We start from the raw sequence: 12,312 nt of genomic DNA on the forward strand, positions 1-12,312 counted from the left end.
CTTTTCATTTTTTCTGGAACTCACGAATGTTGTTGTTTGTGATCCGAACACATCAAACTTAGATTCGTCTGTCCATAACACTTTTTTCCAATCTTCCTCTGCCCAATGTCTGTGTTATTTTGCCCATCTTAATCTTTTGCTTTTTTTTAAAACGGTCTGAGATATGGATTTTTCTTTGCAACTCTGCCTAGAAGGCCAACATCCCGGAGTCGCCTCTTCACTGTTGACGTTTAGACTGGTGTTTTGCAGGTACAATTTGATAAAGCTTCCAGTTGAAAACTTGTGAGGCGTCTGTTTCTCAAATTAGACACTAACGTACTTGTCCTCTTGCTCAGTTGTGCACTGGGGCCTACTTCTATTCTGGTTAGAGCCAGTTTGCGCTGTTCTGTGAAGTGAGTAGTACATAGCTTTGTACGAGATCTTCAGTTTCTTAGCAATTTCTCGCATGGAATAGCCTTCATTTCTCAGAAAAATAATAGACTAACGTTTTTCAAAAGAAAGTTATTTGTTTCTGGCCATTTTGAGCCTGTAACCGAACCCACAAATGCTGATGCTCCAGATACTCAACTAGTTTAAAGAAGGACAGTTGTATTGCTTCTTTAATCAGAACAACAGTTTTCAGCTGTGCTAACATAATTGCAAAAGTGTTTTCTAATGATCAATTAGCCTTTTAAAATGATAAACTTGGAGAATATAAAATATAGAATATATTTTGATTTGTTTAACACTTTTGTTGGTTACTACATGATTCCATATGAGTTATTTCATAGTTTTGATGTCTCCACTATTATTCTACAATGTAGACAATAGTTAAAATAAAGAAAAAACATTGAATTTGGAGGTGTGTCCAAACAATTGACCGGTACTGAATATGCATTGTGGAGGAGAACTGATCCTAGATCTGTACAAAGGCATAACATCTACAGCAGGAACAACTGTCTGTGTTAAAAAGGCCCAGCTGGATTGAATTGAGCCATTTAAAATTACATATTTGAATGTCAAATGATTTGTTCTGTTTGTCAATACAAGACAGGGTCTGTGGAGGCTTGGCCTATTAGTGGTAGATTTGGGGGAGAATTTGAGTTGGAATAGTGATAGATTTTTGGAGGGACCCTTGTCACGACAGCCAATCAGTGAGCAGCGTCCCTTCCCCCACACCGTAGGCAGTTCTGTTACTCACAACACTTCCCCTGCTTTCCTCAACAATGGAAAAGCCCACTGAACTAAAGCCTTGACATTTTTTACAATTAGGAAATAATATTTCATGTTTTACTCGTACCTCAGCCAGCATTGTGAATGGTTAGGAAATAATATGTCATGTTTTACTAGTACCTCAGCCAGCATTGTGAATGCTTAGGAAATAATATGTCATGTTTTACTAGTACCTCAGCCAGCATTGTGAATGCTTAGGAAATAATATGTCATGTTTTACTAGTACCTCAGCCAGCATTGTGAATGGTTAGGAAATAATATGTCATGTTTTACTCGTACCTCAGCCAGCATTGTGAATGGTTAGGAAATAATATGTCATGTTTTACTAGTACCTCAGCCAGCATTGTGAATGCTTAGGAAATAATATGTCATGTTTTACTCGTACCTCAGCCAGCATTGTGAATGGTTAGGAAATAATATGTCATGTTTTACTCGTACCTCAGCCAGCATTGTGAATGGTTAGGAAATAATATGTCATGTTTTACTCGTACATCAGCCAGCATTGTGAATGGTTAGGAAATAATATGTCATGTTTTACTCGTACATCAGCCAGCATTGTGAATGGTGTCTAATGCAGTGACATTCTAGACCATGGCAGTAAATCTAATACTTAGGTGTTTTTAGTCATGCATGAAAGGTCTGGGGTGGTTCTGTGGTTATAAGTTACTAACCTTGGAATACATTTCTGGCCATGCTGGCAGGGTCTGAATCAAACCCAATGTCCACCTGGTACGCTGACAGGGTCTGAATCAACCCAATGTCCAACTGGTACACTGACAGGGTCTGAATCAACCCAATGTCCAACTGGTACACTGGCAGGGTCTGAATCAAACCCAATGTCCACCTGGAACACTGGCAGGGTCTGAATCAACCCAATGTCCACCTGGTACACTGGCAGGGTCTGAATCAACCCAATGTCCACCTGGTACACTGACAGGGTCTGAATCAACCCAATGTCCACCTGGTACACTGGCAGGGTCTGAATCAACCCAATGTCCACCTGGTACACTGGCAGGGTCTGAATCAACCCAATGTCCACCTGGTACACTGGCAGGGTCTGAATCAACCCAATGTCCACCTGGTACACTGACAGGGTCTGAATCAACCCAATGTCCACCTGGTACACTGACAGGGTCTGAATCAACCCAATGTCCACCTGGTACACTGACAGGGTCTGAATCAACCCAATGTCCACCTGGTACACTGACAGGGTCTGAATCAACCCAATGTCCACCTGGTACACTGACAGGGTCTGAATCAACCCAATGTCCACCTGGTACACTGACAGGGTCTGAATCAAACCCAATGTCCACCTGGTACACTGACAGGGTCTGAATCAACCCAATGTCCACCTGGTACACTGACAGGGTCTGAATCAAACCCAATGTCCACCTGGTACACTGACAGGGTCTGAATCAAACCCAATGTCCACCTGGTACACTGACAGGGTCTGAATCAAACCCAATGTCCACCTGGTACACTGACAGGGTCTGAATCAACCCCAATGTCCACCTGGTACACTGACAGGGTCTGAATCAAACCCAATGTCCACCTGGTACACTGACAGGGTCTGAATCAACCCAATGTCCACCTGGTACACTGACAGGGTCTGAATCCAACCCAATGTCCACCTGGTACACTGACAGGGTCTGAATCAAACCCAATGTCCACCTGGTACACTGGCAGGGTCTGAATCAACCCAATGTCCACCTGGTACACTGGCAGGGTCTGAATCAAACCCAATGTCCACCTGGTACACTGACAGGGTCTGAATCAAACCCAATGTCCACCTGGTACACTGCCAGGGTCTGGATCAACCCAATGTCCACCTGGTACACTGACAGGGTCTGAATCAAACCCAATGTCCACCTGGTACACTGACAGGGTCTGGATCAACCCAATGTCCACCTGGTACACTGACAGGGTCTGAATCAAACCCAATGTCCACCTGGTACACTGGCAGGGTCTGAATCAACCCAATGTCCACCTGGTACACTGGCAGGGTCTGAATCAACCCAATGTCCACCTGGTACACTGACAGGGTCTGAATATACCCAATGTCCACCTGGTACACTGGCAGGGTCTGAATCAACCCAATGTCCACCTGGAACACTGACAGGGTCTGAATCAAACCCAATGTCCACCTGGTACACGGACAGGGTCTGAATCAAACCCAATGTCCACCTGGTACACTGACAGGGTCTGAATCAACCCAATGTCCACCTGGTACACTGACAGGGTCTGAATCAACCCAATGTCCACCTGGTACACTGGCAGGGTCTGAATCAACCCAATGTCCACCTGGTACACTGACAGGGTCTGAATCAAACCCAATGTCCACCTGGTACACTGACAGGGTCTGAATCAACCCAATGTCCACCTGGTACACTGACAGGGTCTGAATCAACCCAATGTCCACCTGGTACACTGACAGGGTCTGAATCAACCCAATGTCCACCTGGTACACTGACATCATCTTCTTGGATGTTGATGTGTCTTGCTGGAATATCCACTTATGGCCAAGTTTCAGCCTCCTAGCAGAGAGGTAACCAGGTTTTGGGCTAAAATATCCTGGTAGTGGGTAAAGTTTATTTATTTATTTTATACAGTAATTTTTTCTCATCTTTATCAAGGGTATCAATAACTAGGTGCTTATTTTGATATGTAGTTATTTGACTGAATCAGAAATACAGATGTGGAGTAGATGTAGAGTTTGTTTAAAATTCTCATAAAAAAATCTTAACTAATCAAACAACACTTGTTGCTCTTTGTACGTGTTGATATAATATTAATATTTAATGGAGAGGAAAAAAACGTTTCCCTAAACTGCTTTATAATATTATAATTCAATGAAGAATAAAAATAGTTTTCCCTCCTCAACTGCGTTTCCTCCCTCCAGACAGCAGATGGCGATATGTGTCTTTCAGGCGATGTTTCTAGTGTGACGTATAATCTAGTGGACGGAACGCTTCTTCAGCAACTGCAGCCACCTCGGTAGCTCGCTAGCCGACAAAGTCTGAACATTCAAGTTCTTTAGACAATTTCGTGGTTTAACTGTAACTGTGATTTAAACATACGTATGTGGAAACAACTAGCTACCCCATTTAATGTAATATTTACGTTGTAAGTCAACTAGCTGGCTGGTTAAGTTAGCACTAGCCTAGCTAGCTAACATCCCCGACCATGCGCTCACTAAGTTACTCTCCTCCTGCTAAAGAAGAGGTCTGTTGGACGGAGAAAGAAGCTCTGGGGCTGAACATTGTCGTGAAAGAGAAGGAAGAGGAGGATGTCACAGTAAAACAAGAAGTAGAGGGTGAGGCTGTTACCGTGAAAGAAGAAGAGAAAGACGTTTCAGTGAAAGAAGAGGAAGACGCCTTCAGAGTGAAAGAGGAGGAGGATGTTACTGTGAAAGAAAAGGAGGAAGATGCAGTTTTTGGAGTGAAAGATGAAGAGGGGGAGATTACTGTCACATTAGAGGAGGACGAAGAAGAGAAGACTGGAGAACTGATTAACACTAGTAAATACAGTGAGTACTATCTAATAAAACAGGGACATTGATCTGATTAACACCAGTAAATACAGTGAGTACTATCTAATAAAACAGGGACATTGATCTGATTAACACCAGTAAATACAGTGAGTACTATCTAATAAAACAGGGACATTGATCTGATTAACACCAGTAAATACAGTGAGTACTATCTAATAAAACAGGGACATTGATCTGATTAACACCAGTAAATACAGTGATTACTATCTAATAAAACAGGGACATTGATCTGATTAACACCAGTAAATACAGTGAGTACTATCTAATAAAACAGGGACATTGATCTGATTAACACCAGTAAATACAGTGAGTACTATCTAATAAAACAGGGACATTGATCTGATTAACACCAGTAAATACAGTGAGTACTATCTAATAAAACAGGGACATTGATCTGATTAACACCAGTAAATACAGTGAGTACTATCTAATAAAACAGGGACATTGATCTGGTTAACACCAGTAAATACAGTGAGTACTATCTAATAAAACAGGGACATTGACCTGATTAACACCAGTAAATACAGTGAGTACTATCTAATAAAACAGGGACATTGATCTGATTAACACCAGTAAATACAGTGAGTACTATCTTATAAAACAGGGACACAAACTCTGCAGTTGTTGAACTAATGTGTGATTTTTAAAAGGGCATTCTACACTTGAATATATTTTTGTACGGTATGAATTGTCCATGAAGTCCTCCAGGGATTTTTAAACTTTTCCTGTTGAAAAGTGATATATAAATACAGTAAAGTATAAACACACTAATGGGAAACAAATAAATGTTTTGAGCAAAATAGTGTTTTTTTAACAACTGCAAACTAGAAGGAGTGAGTGATGTCATAGTAAGGCCTTCAAGGAGTTGGCTTGATGGGAAGTCGTGATGTCATCCAATAGGAGGCTGATCTTCATGTGAATATTCATTATTCTTTTTAAAATCCTTCCTGTTCTGTCAAGTTGGTTGTTGATCATTGCTAGAAAGCCGTTTTCAAGTCTTGCTATAGACTTTCAAGATGATTTAAGTCCAAACTGTAACTAGGCCACTCAGGAACATTCAATGTCATCTTGGTAAGCTCCTCCAGTGTAGATTTGGCCTTGTGGTTTAGGTTATTGTCCTGTTAGGACGTTTTTTTGTATTCAGATCTCTGAAATGCTCTCTACCTACGTAACATTTAGTGTCTCCTTATGTTACGCTGGCAAAACAGTTTTTATGGGCACAGAAATCCTAAATAATTTCAGAGTTTGCTAAATCCAATGGTTCTAACCGAGAGTCACCTTAACTTTATTGACAACACCCAAATAGATACTGTCATTAACGTCGTTCTTCAATAATTACACATAATACTTAATACTGTAGCTGTTTAGTTACAGTCACATGTTCAACTATCATCAGCTGATCCAGGAAATCATTTTCTGAATGACAGTCACATGACAAACATCAGGACATGCAACAACAACCAAAGTGCTTCTTCATTCATTACTCTGGTAAAGACAGTTATGCCGTTCTCCATGTTGGATCCAACATCCTTAACAAATGTATGTTTATAAAGTGTTATTGTCTGCTTGATTTACAGTAGGGTCTTGTTAGTCTGTTTGGACACAGAGATACTTAGCTCATAATGTGTAGAGAAATGTTCCTTGATGGATAGGCTATTGTACAACACACAGAGCTATTTTCCTTTATTCAGGACATTTAGAATGACAACACATTACAGAGTAGCCTAGTGGGATTATTCACAAAATTATCTGGTGATCAGGTTATGAAATGTCATGACAAAAACATTTTAGTTTCCATGTTTCACCTGAAATATTAAATGATTTATAGTCCTAGGTCTATGTTATTGTTAGGTGAAGTTATGGGTCTTACAGTAGGTCTACGTTATTGTTAGGTGAAGTTATGGGTCCTACAGTAGGTCTATGTTGTTGTTAGGTGAAGTTATGGGTCCTACAGTAGGTCTGTGTTGTTGTTAGGTGAAGTTATGGGTCCTACAGTAGGTCTATGTTATTGTTAGGTGAAGTTATGGGCCAATTTGTTAAACACTTAGTGTACAAACCCTCATTGTCAGGCTGATGGAAAAGCCAAAGAGCATTTTACTGGTTGAAGTGTTTTTTAAGTATAAATCAGTTGATATGCGACAATAACACAAACATATTAAGCAGGTGATTCAAGCGAGTCTTACAATTATAATCCATATTTAATGTGAAATGCACTCATAAGCAACCTGTAAATGGAGGCTATTTTTACTGTCAGCCTATGAGAACTCCCCTGAGTTTTCCCCCACGGTGGTGAATTAGTGAATAGACACAGAGCTTAATGTGAGTTTCCTTGAGTAGCACTCCTGATCTTGCGCTGTATTATTCAGAATACAGAATATACTACATCCATAACTAGTGGTTTCCTCATTACCAGATATACTACATCCATAACTAGTGGTTTCCTCATTACCAAATATACTACATCCATAACTAGTGGTTTCCTCATTACCAGATATACTACATCCATAACTAGTGGTTTCCTCATTACCAGATATACTACATCCATAACTAGTGGTTTCCTCATTACCAGATATACTACATCCATAACTAGTGGTTTCCTCATTACCAGATATACTACATCCATAACTAGTGGTTTCCTCATTATCAGATATACTACATCCATAACTAGTGGTTTCCTCATTACCAGATATACTACATCCATAACTAGTGGTTTCCTCATTACCAGATATACTACATCCATAACTAGTGGTTTCCTCATTACCAGATATACTACATCCATAACTAGTGGTTTCCTCATTACCAAATATACTACATCCATAACTAGTGGTTTCCTCATTACCAGATATACTACATCCATAACTAGTGGTTTCCTCATTACCAGATATACTACATCCATAACTAGTGGTTTCCTCATTAGCAGATATACTACATCCATAACTAGTGGTTTCCTCATTACCAGATATACTACATCCATAACTAGTGGTTTCCTCATTACCAGATATACTACATCCATAACTAGTGGTTTCCTCATTAGCAGATATACTACATCCATAACTAGTGGTTTCCTCATTACCAGATATACTACATCCATAACTAGTGGTTTCCTCATTACCAGATATACTACATCCATAACTAGTGGTTTCCTCATTACCAGATATACTACATCCATAACTAGTGGTTTCCTCATTACCAGATATACTACATCCATAACTATTGGTTTCCTCATTACCAGATATACTACATCCATAACTAGTGGTTTCCTCATTACCAGATATACTACATCCATAACTAGTGGTTTCCTCATTACCAGATATACTACATCCATAACTAGTGGTTTCCTCATTAGCAGATATACTACATCCATAACTAGTGGTTTCCTCATTACCAGATATACTACATCCATAACTAGTGGTTTCCTCATTACCAGATATACTACATCCATAACTAGTGGTTTCCTCATTACCAGATATACTACATCCATAACTAGTGGTTTCCTCATTACCAGATATACTACATCCATAACTAGTGGTTTCCTCATTAGCAGATATACTACATCCATAACTAGTGGTTTCCTCATTAGCAGATATACTACATCCATAACTAGTGGTTTCCTCATTAGCAGATATACTACATCCATAACTAGTGGTTTCCTCATTACCAGATATACTACATCCATAACTAGTGGTTTCCTCATTAGCAGATATACTACATCCATAACTAGTGGTTTCCTCATTAGCAGATATACTACATCCATAACTAGTGGTTTCCTCATTAGCAGATATACTACATCCATAACTAGTGGTTTCCTCATTAGCAGATATACTACATCCATAACTAGTGGTTTCCTCATTAGCAGATATACTACATCCATAACTAGTGGTTTCCTCATTACCAGATATACTACATCCATAACTAGTGGTTTCCTCATTACCAGATATACTACATCCATAACTATTGGTTTCCTCATTACCAGATATACTACATCCATAACTAGTGGTTTCCTCATTACCAGATATACTACATCCATAACTAGTGGTTTCCTCATTACCAGATATACTACATCCATAACTAGTGGTTTCCTCATTACCAGATATACTACATCCATAACTAGTGGTTTCCTCATTACCATATATACTACATCCATAACTAGTGGTTTCCTCATTAGCAGATATACTACATCCATAACTAGTGGTTTCCTCATTACCAGATATACTACATCCATAACTAGTGGTTTCCTCATTAGCAGATATACTACATCCATAACTAGTGGTTTCCTCATTACCAGATATACTAACTAGTGGTTTCCTCATTACCAGATATACTACATCCATAACTAGTGGTTTCCTCATTAGCAGATATACTACATCCGTAACTAGTGGGTTCCTCATTACCAGATATACTACATCCGTAACTAGTGGTTTCCTCATTACCAGATATACTACATCCATAACTAGTGGTTTCCTCATTACCAGATATACTACATCCATAACTAGTGGTTTCCTCATTACCAGATATACTACATCCATAACTAGTGGTTTCCTCATTACCAGATATACTACATCCATAACTAGTGGTTTCCTCATTAGCAGATATACTACATCCATAACTAGTGGTTTCCTCATTACCAGATATACTACATCCATAACTAGTGGTTTCCTCATTACCAGATATACTACATCCATAACTATTGGTTTCCTCATTACCAGATATACTACATCCATAACTAGTGGTTTCCTCATTACCAGATATACTACATCCATAACTAGTGGTTTCCTCGTTAGCAGGGAGGAGTTTCTACAATCAAATTGTGTGTGCATTGCTCTCGTGCTGCAATTTTAGCAAACACAGAAAGGGGCCTATATTGGAGACCAAAAGTTGTCTGGCACACTGCTTAGAGTTTCAACAACTTGAATAACTTATTTCTAGCCTACAATCATCAATGTTACTACTAATGTGAAAACAAGACTAAATATGACTATTGTTGCTATCTTGACTGTCTTAATTTTCAAATTTAACAGATGACAATTGTTGTACAGTTTCATGGGTACGCTCTGGACATCACCCTTTACCTCAAATAAATAGTGGATTTCTGCTGTTGTGGGCCTTTAACCATCTGTCTGACTTTGTTGTTCACACAGGAGAGAGACGGGACTTTCGTGGATCCTCTGGGGAGCCTCAACAACCTCATGATGCTGAAGAGGCAGAGAAGAGTCTCTCCAGATCAGAACACCTCAAGAAACACCAGCAGACATCCACAGGGAAGAGAACTCACTGCTGCTCTGACTGTGGGAAGAGATTCAACTCTTCATCAAACCTTAAAATACATAAAAGAATTCACACAGGAGAGAAATCTTATAGCTGTGATCAATGTGGGAAGAGTTTTACTACATCTAGCTATCTAACAATACACCAGAGAACACACACAGGAGAGAAACCTTATGGCTGTGATCAATGTGGGAAGAGTTTTACTCAGCTAAACAGCCTGATAGTACACCAACGGACACACACAGGAGATAAACCTTATAGCTGTAGTCAATGTGGGAAGAGTTTTTCTACATCTAGCTATCTAACTATACACCAGAGAACACACACAGGAGAGAAATCTTATGGCTGTGATCAATGTGGGAAGAGTTTTATTCGGCTACAAACCCTGAAATCACATCAGAGAATACACACAGGAGAGAAATCTGTAATCAATGTGGGAAGAGTTTTAATCAGCTAAACAGCCTGATAGTACACCAGAGAACACACACAGGAGAGAAAAGATTTTAAATGTGATCAATGTGGGAAGAGTTTTGGTACATCTAGCCAGCTGACTTTGCACCAGAGAACACACACAGGACATAATCCTTATAGCTGTACTCAATGTGGGAAGAGATACTCTGATAAAAGTTATCTGATCAAACATCAGAAACTACATGAAGGAGTTGTTTCATGATATCAATGAATTAATGTCACAATGTAGAATGTTTTAACATTGTAGTAGGAGTATTTTAATGATGTCACAATGTAGAATGTTTTAACATTGTAGAAGGAGTATTTTAATGATGTCACAATGTAGAATGTTTTAACATTGTAGAAGGAGTATTTTAATGATGTCACAATGTAGAATGTTTTAACATTGTAGAAGGAGTATTTTAATGATGTCACAATGTAGAACCCTAAACGTTTGTCCCCTGTTCTATTGATTTCAACATGATATGGGTATTAGCCTCAGGGGGAAAATCCAGGCTCTGAAATGGAAGAGTTACTATTTATGTGATTTAACAAAAAGTGACTAACAAAAAAAGAGTTGTGTTATACTTACCATGTTGGTGACCCACTGGAATCAAAATGCAACACTTCAAAATGTAGCTAGCTGTTTTCTACAAATTGTCCTCTAACCAGGGATGTACACATTATTCCCAGATTCCGTGTGGTTTTTGAGCTGTTAGTTTAACAGGACGTGCAACCTCATCTCCCTCCTCTCACCCAAATGATTTCAACATGATATCGATGAGTTATGACAAATAAGTGTTGTGTTCCTTTGTTTAGTGACCCCTACATTTAAATGCATCACTCCAAAATGTAGCTGACTGTCTTCTGCAGGTTGTCCTCTAATCAGTGAGGTAAAATATATCTCCCATTTCCATGTGTTTTTTTAGTTCTGTTAGTTTCAACAGCACGTACAACCTGATTTCCCCCCTAATCGATATCAGTGATTTATTGCTACTTGTCAAAACAACAGCGTTTCTGGTGCTTGTGTCCATGGCGAGGACAATTTAGTTTCTGATTGTCTCAAGGTTGGACAGTCAAAAAGATTTGTGTTTTGCGTTTAGCCAGTGAGTTGCCATGGATCTTATTTTGACTGCACGTTTTTCCGTATTAAAGATGAGTTTTGTTCGGGCTCGTTCCAAGGGGACGAGAGTTCTAGAAGCTAGTGGGGAAAAAATACGTTTTTTTTCTTGTTTTTAATTGTTGACAGCCAGTAGACACCATGTTTATATTGGTGAAGGTGAAGCATTGTAGTTGATTATAATGTGAAATGGAAGTTATTTTCTGTTGGTGGTAAGCATTCTCTTACGGTGTTACAGTCTTTGATTTTTCCATATATGTTTTGAGGTTTGGATTTTTGCACGTCTAGCTCGTTAGCACGTCTAGCTCGTTAGCCCGTCTAGCTCGTTAGCACGTCTAGCTCGTTAGCACGTCCAGCTCGTTAGCACGTACAGCTCCGTTAGCACGTAGGACGCACTGATTGGTGTCACCTCGTTAGTCAGTATGTGTTACACCTGTGCTGGCTTGTCCATCTCGTTAGTGGGAAGGTGTTTCACCTGAGCTGGTCCAGGTTCTATTTAAGAGTGTCTGGCCCAGTGCTCCAGTTGTCTTGATACATGTGGAGAGTCAACACCTTTAGTTGCTCCACCTTTTTGGTTTGCTTCCTGTCTTTAAGTTTGGTGTGGGTTTTTCTTTTGTTTTCCTCTTCTTGGGCAGATTTAGTGGGTCTCATGGTGGGTGTCTTTTAGGTCCCAGTTCTTGTTACTAGTCAACTTTCAGTGGACATTGAGAGAGCA

Source organism: Salmo salar, unplaced genomic scaffold (genome assembly GCF_905237065.1).
Source record: "Salmo salar unplaced genomic scaffold, Ssal_v3.1, whole genome shotgun sequence".
NCBI lineage: Eukaryota > Metazoa > Chordata > Actinopteri > Salmoniformes > Salmonidae > Salmo > Salmo salar.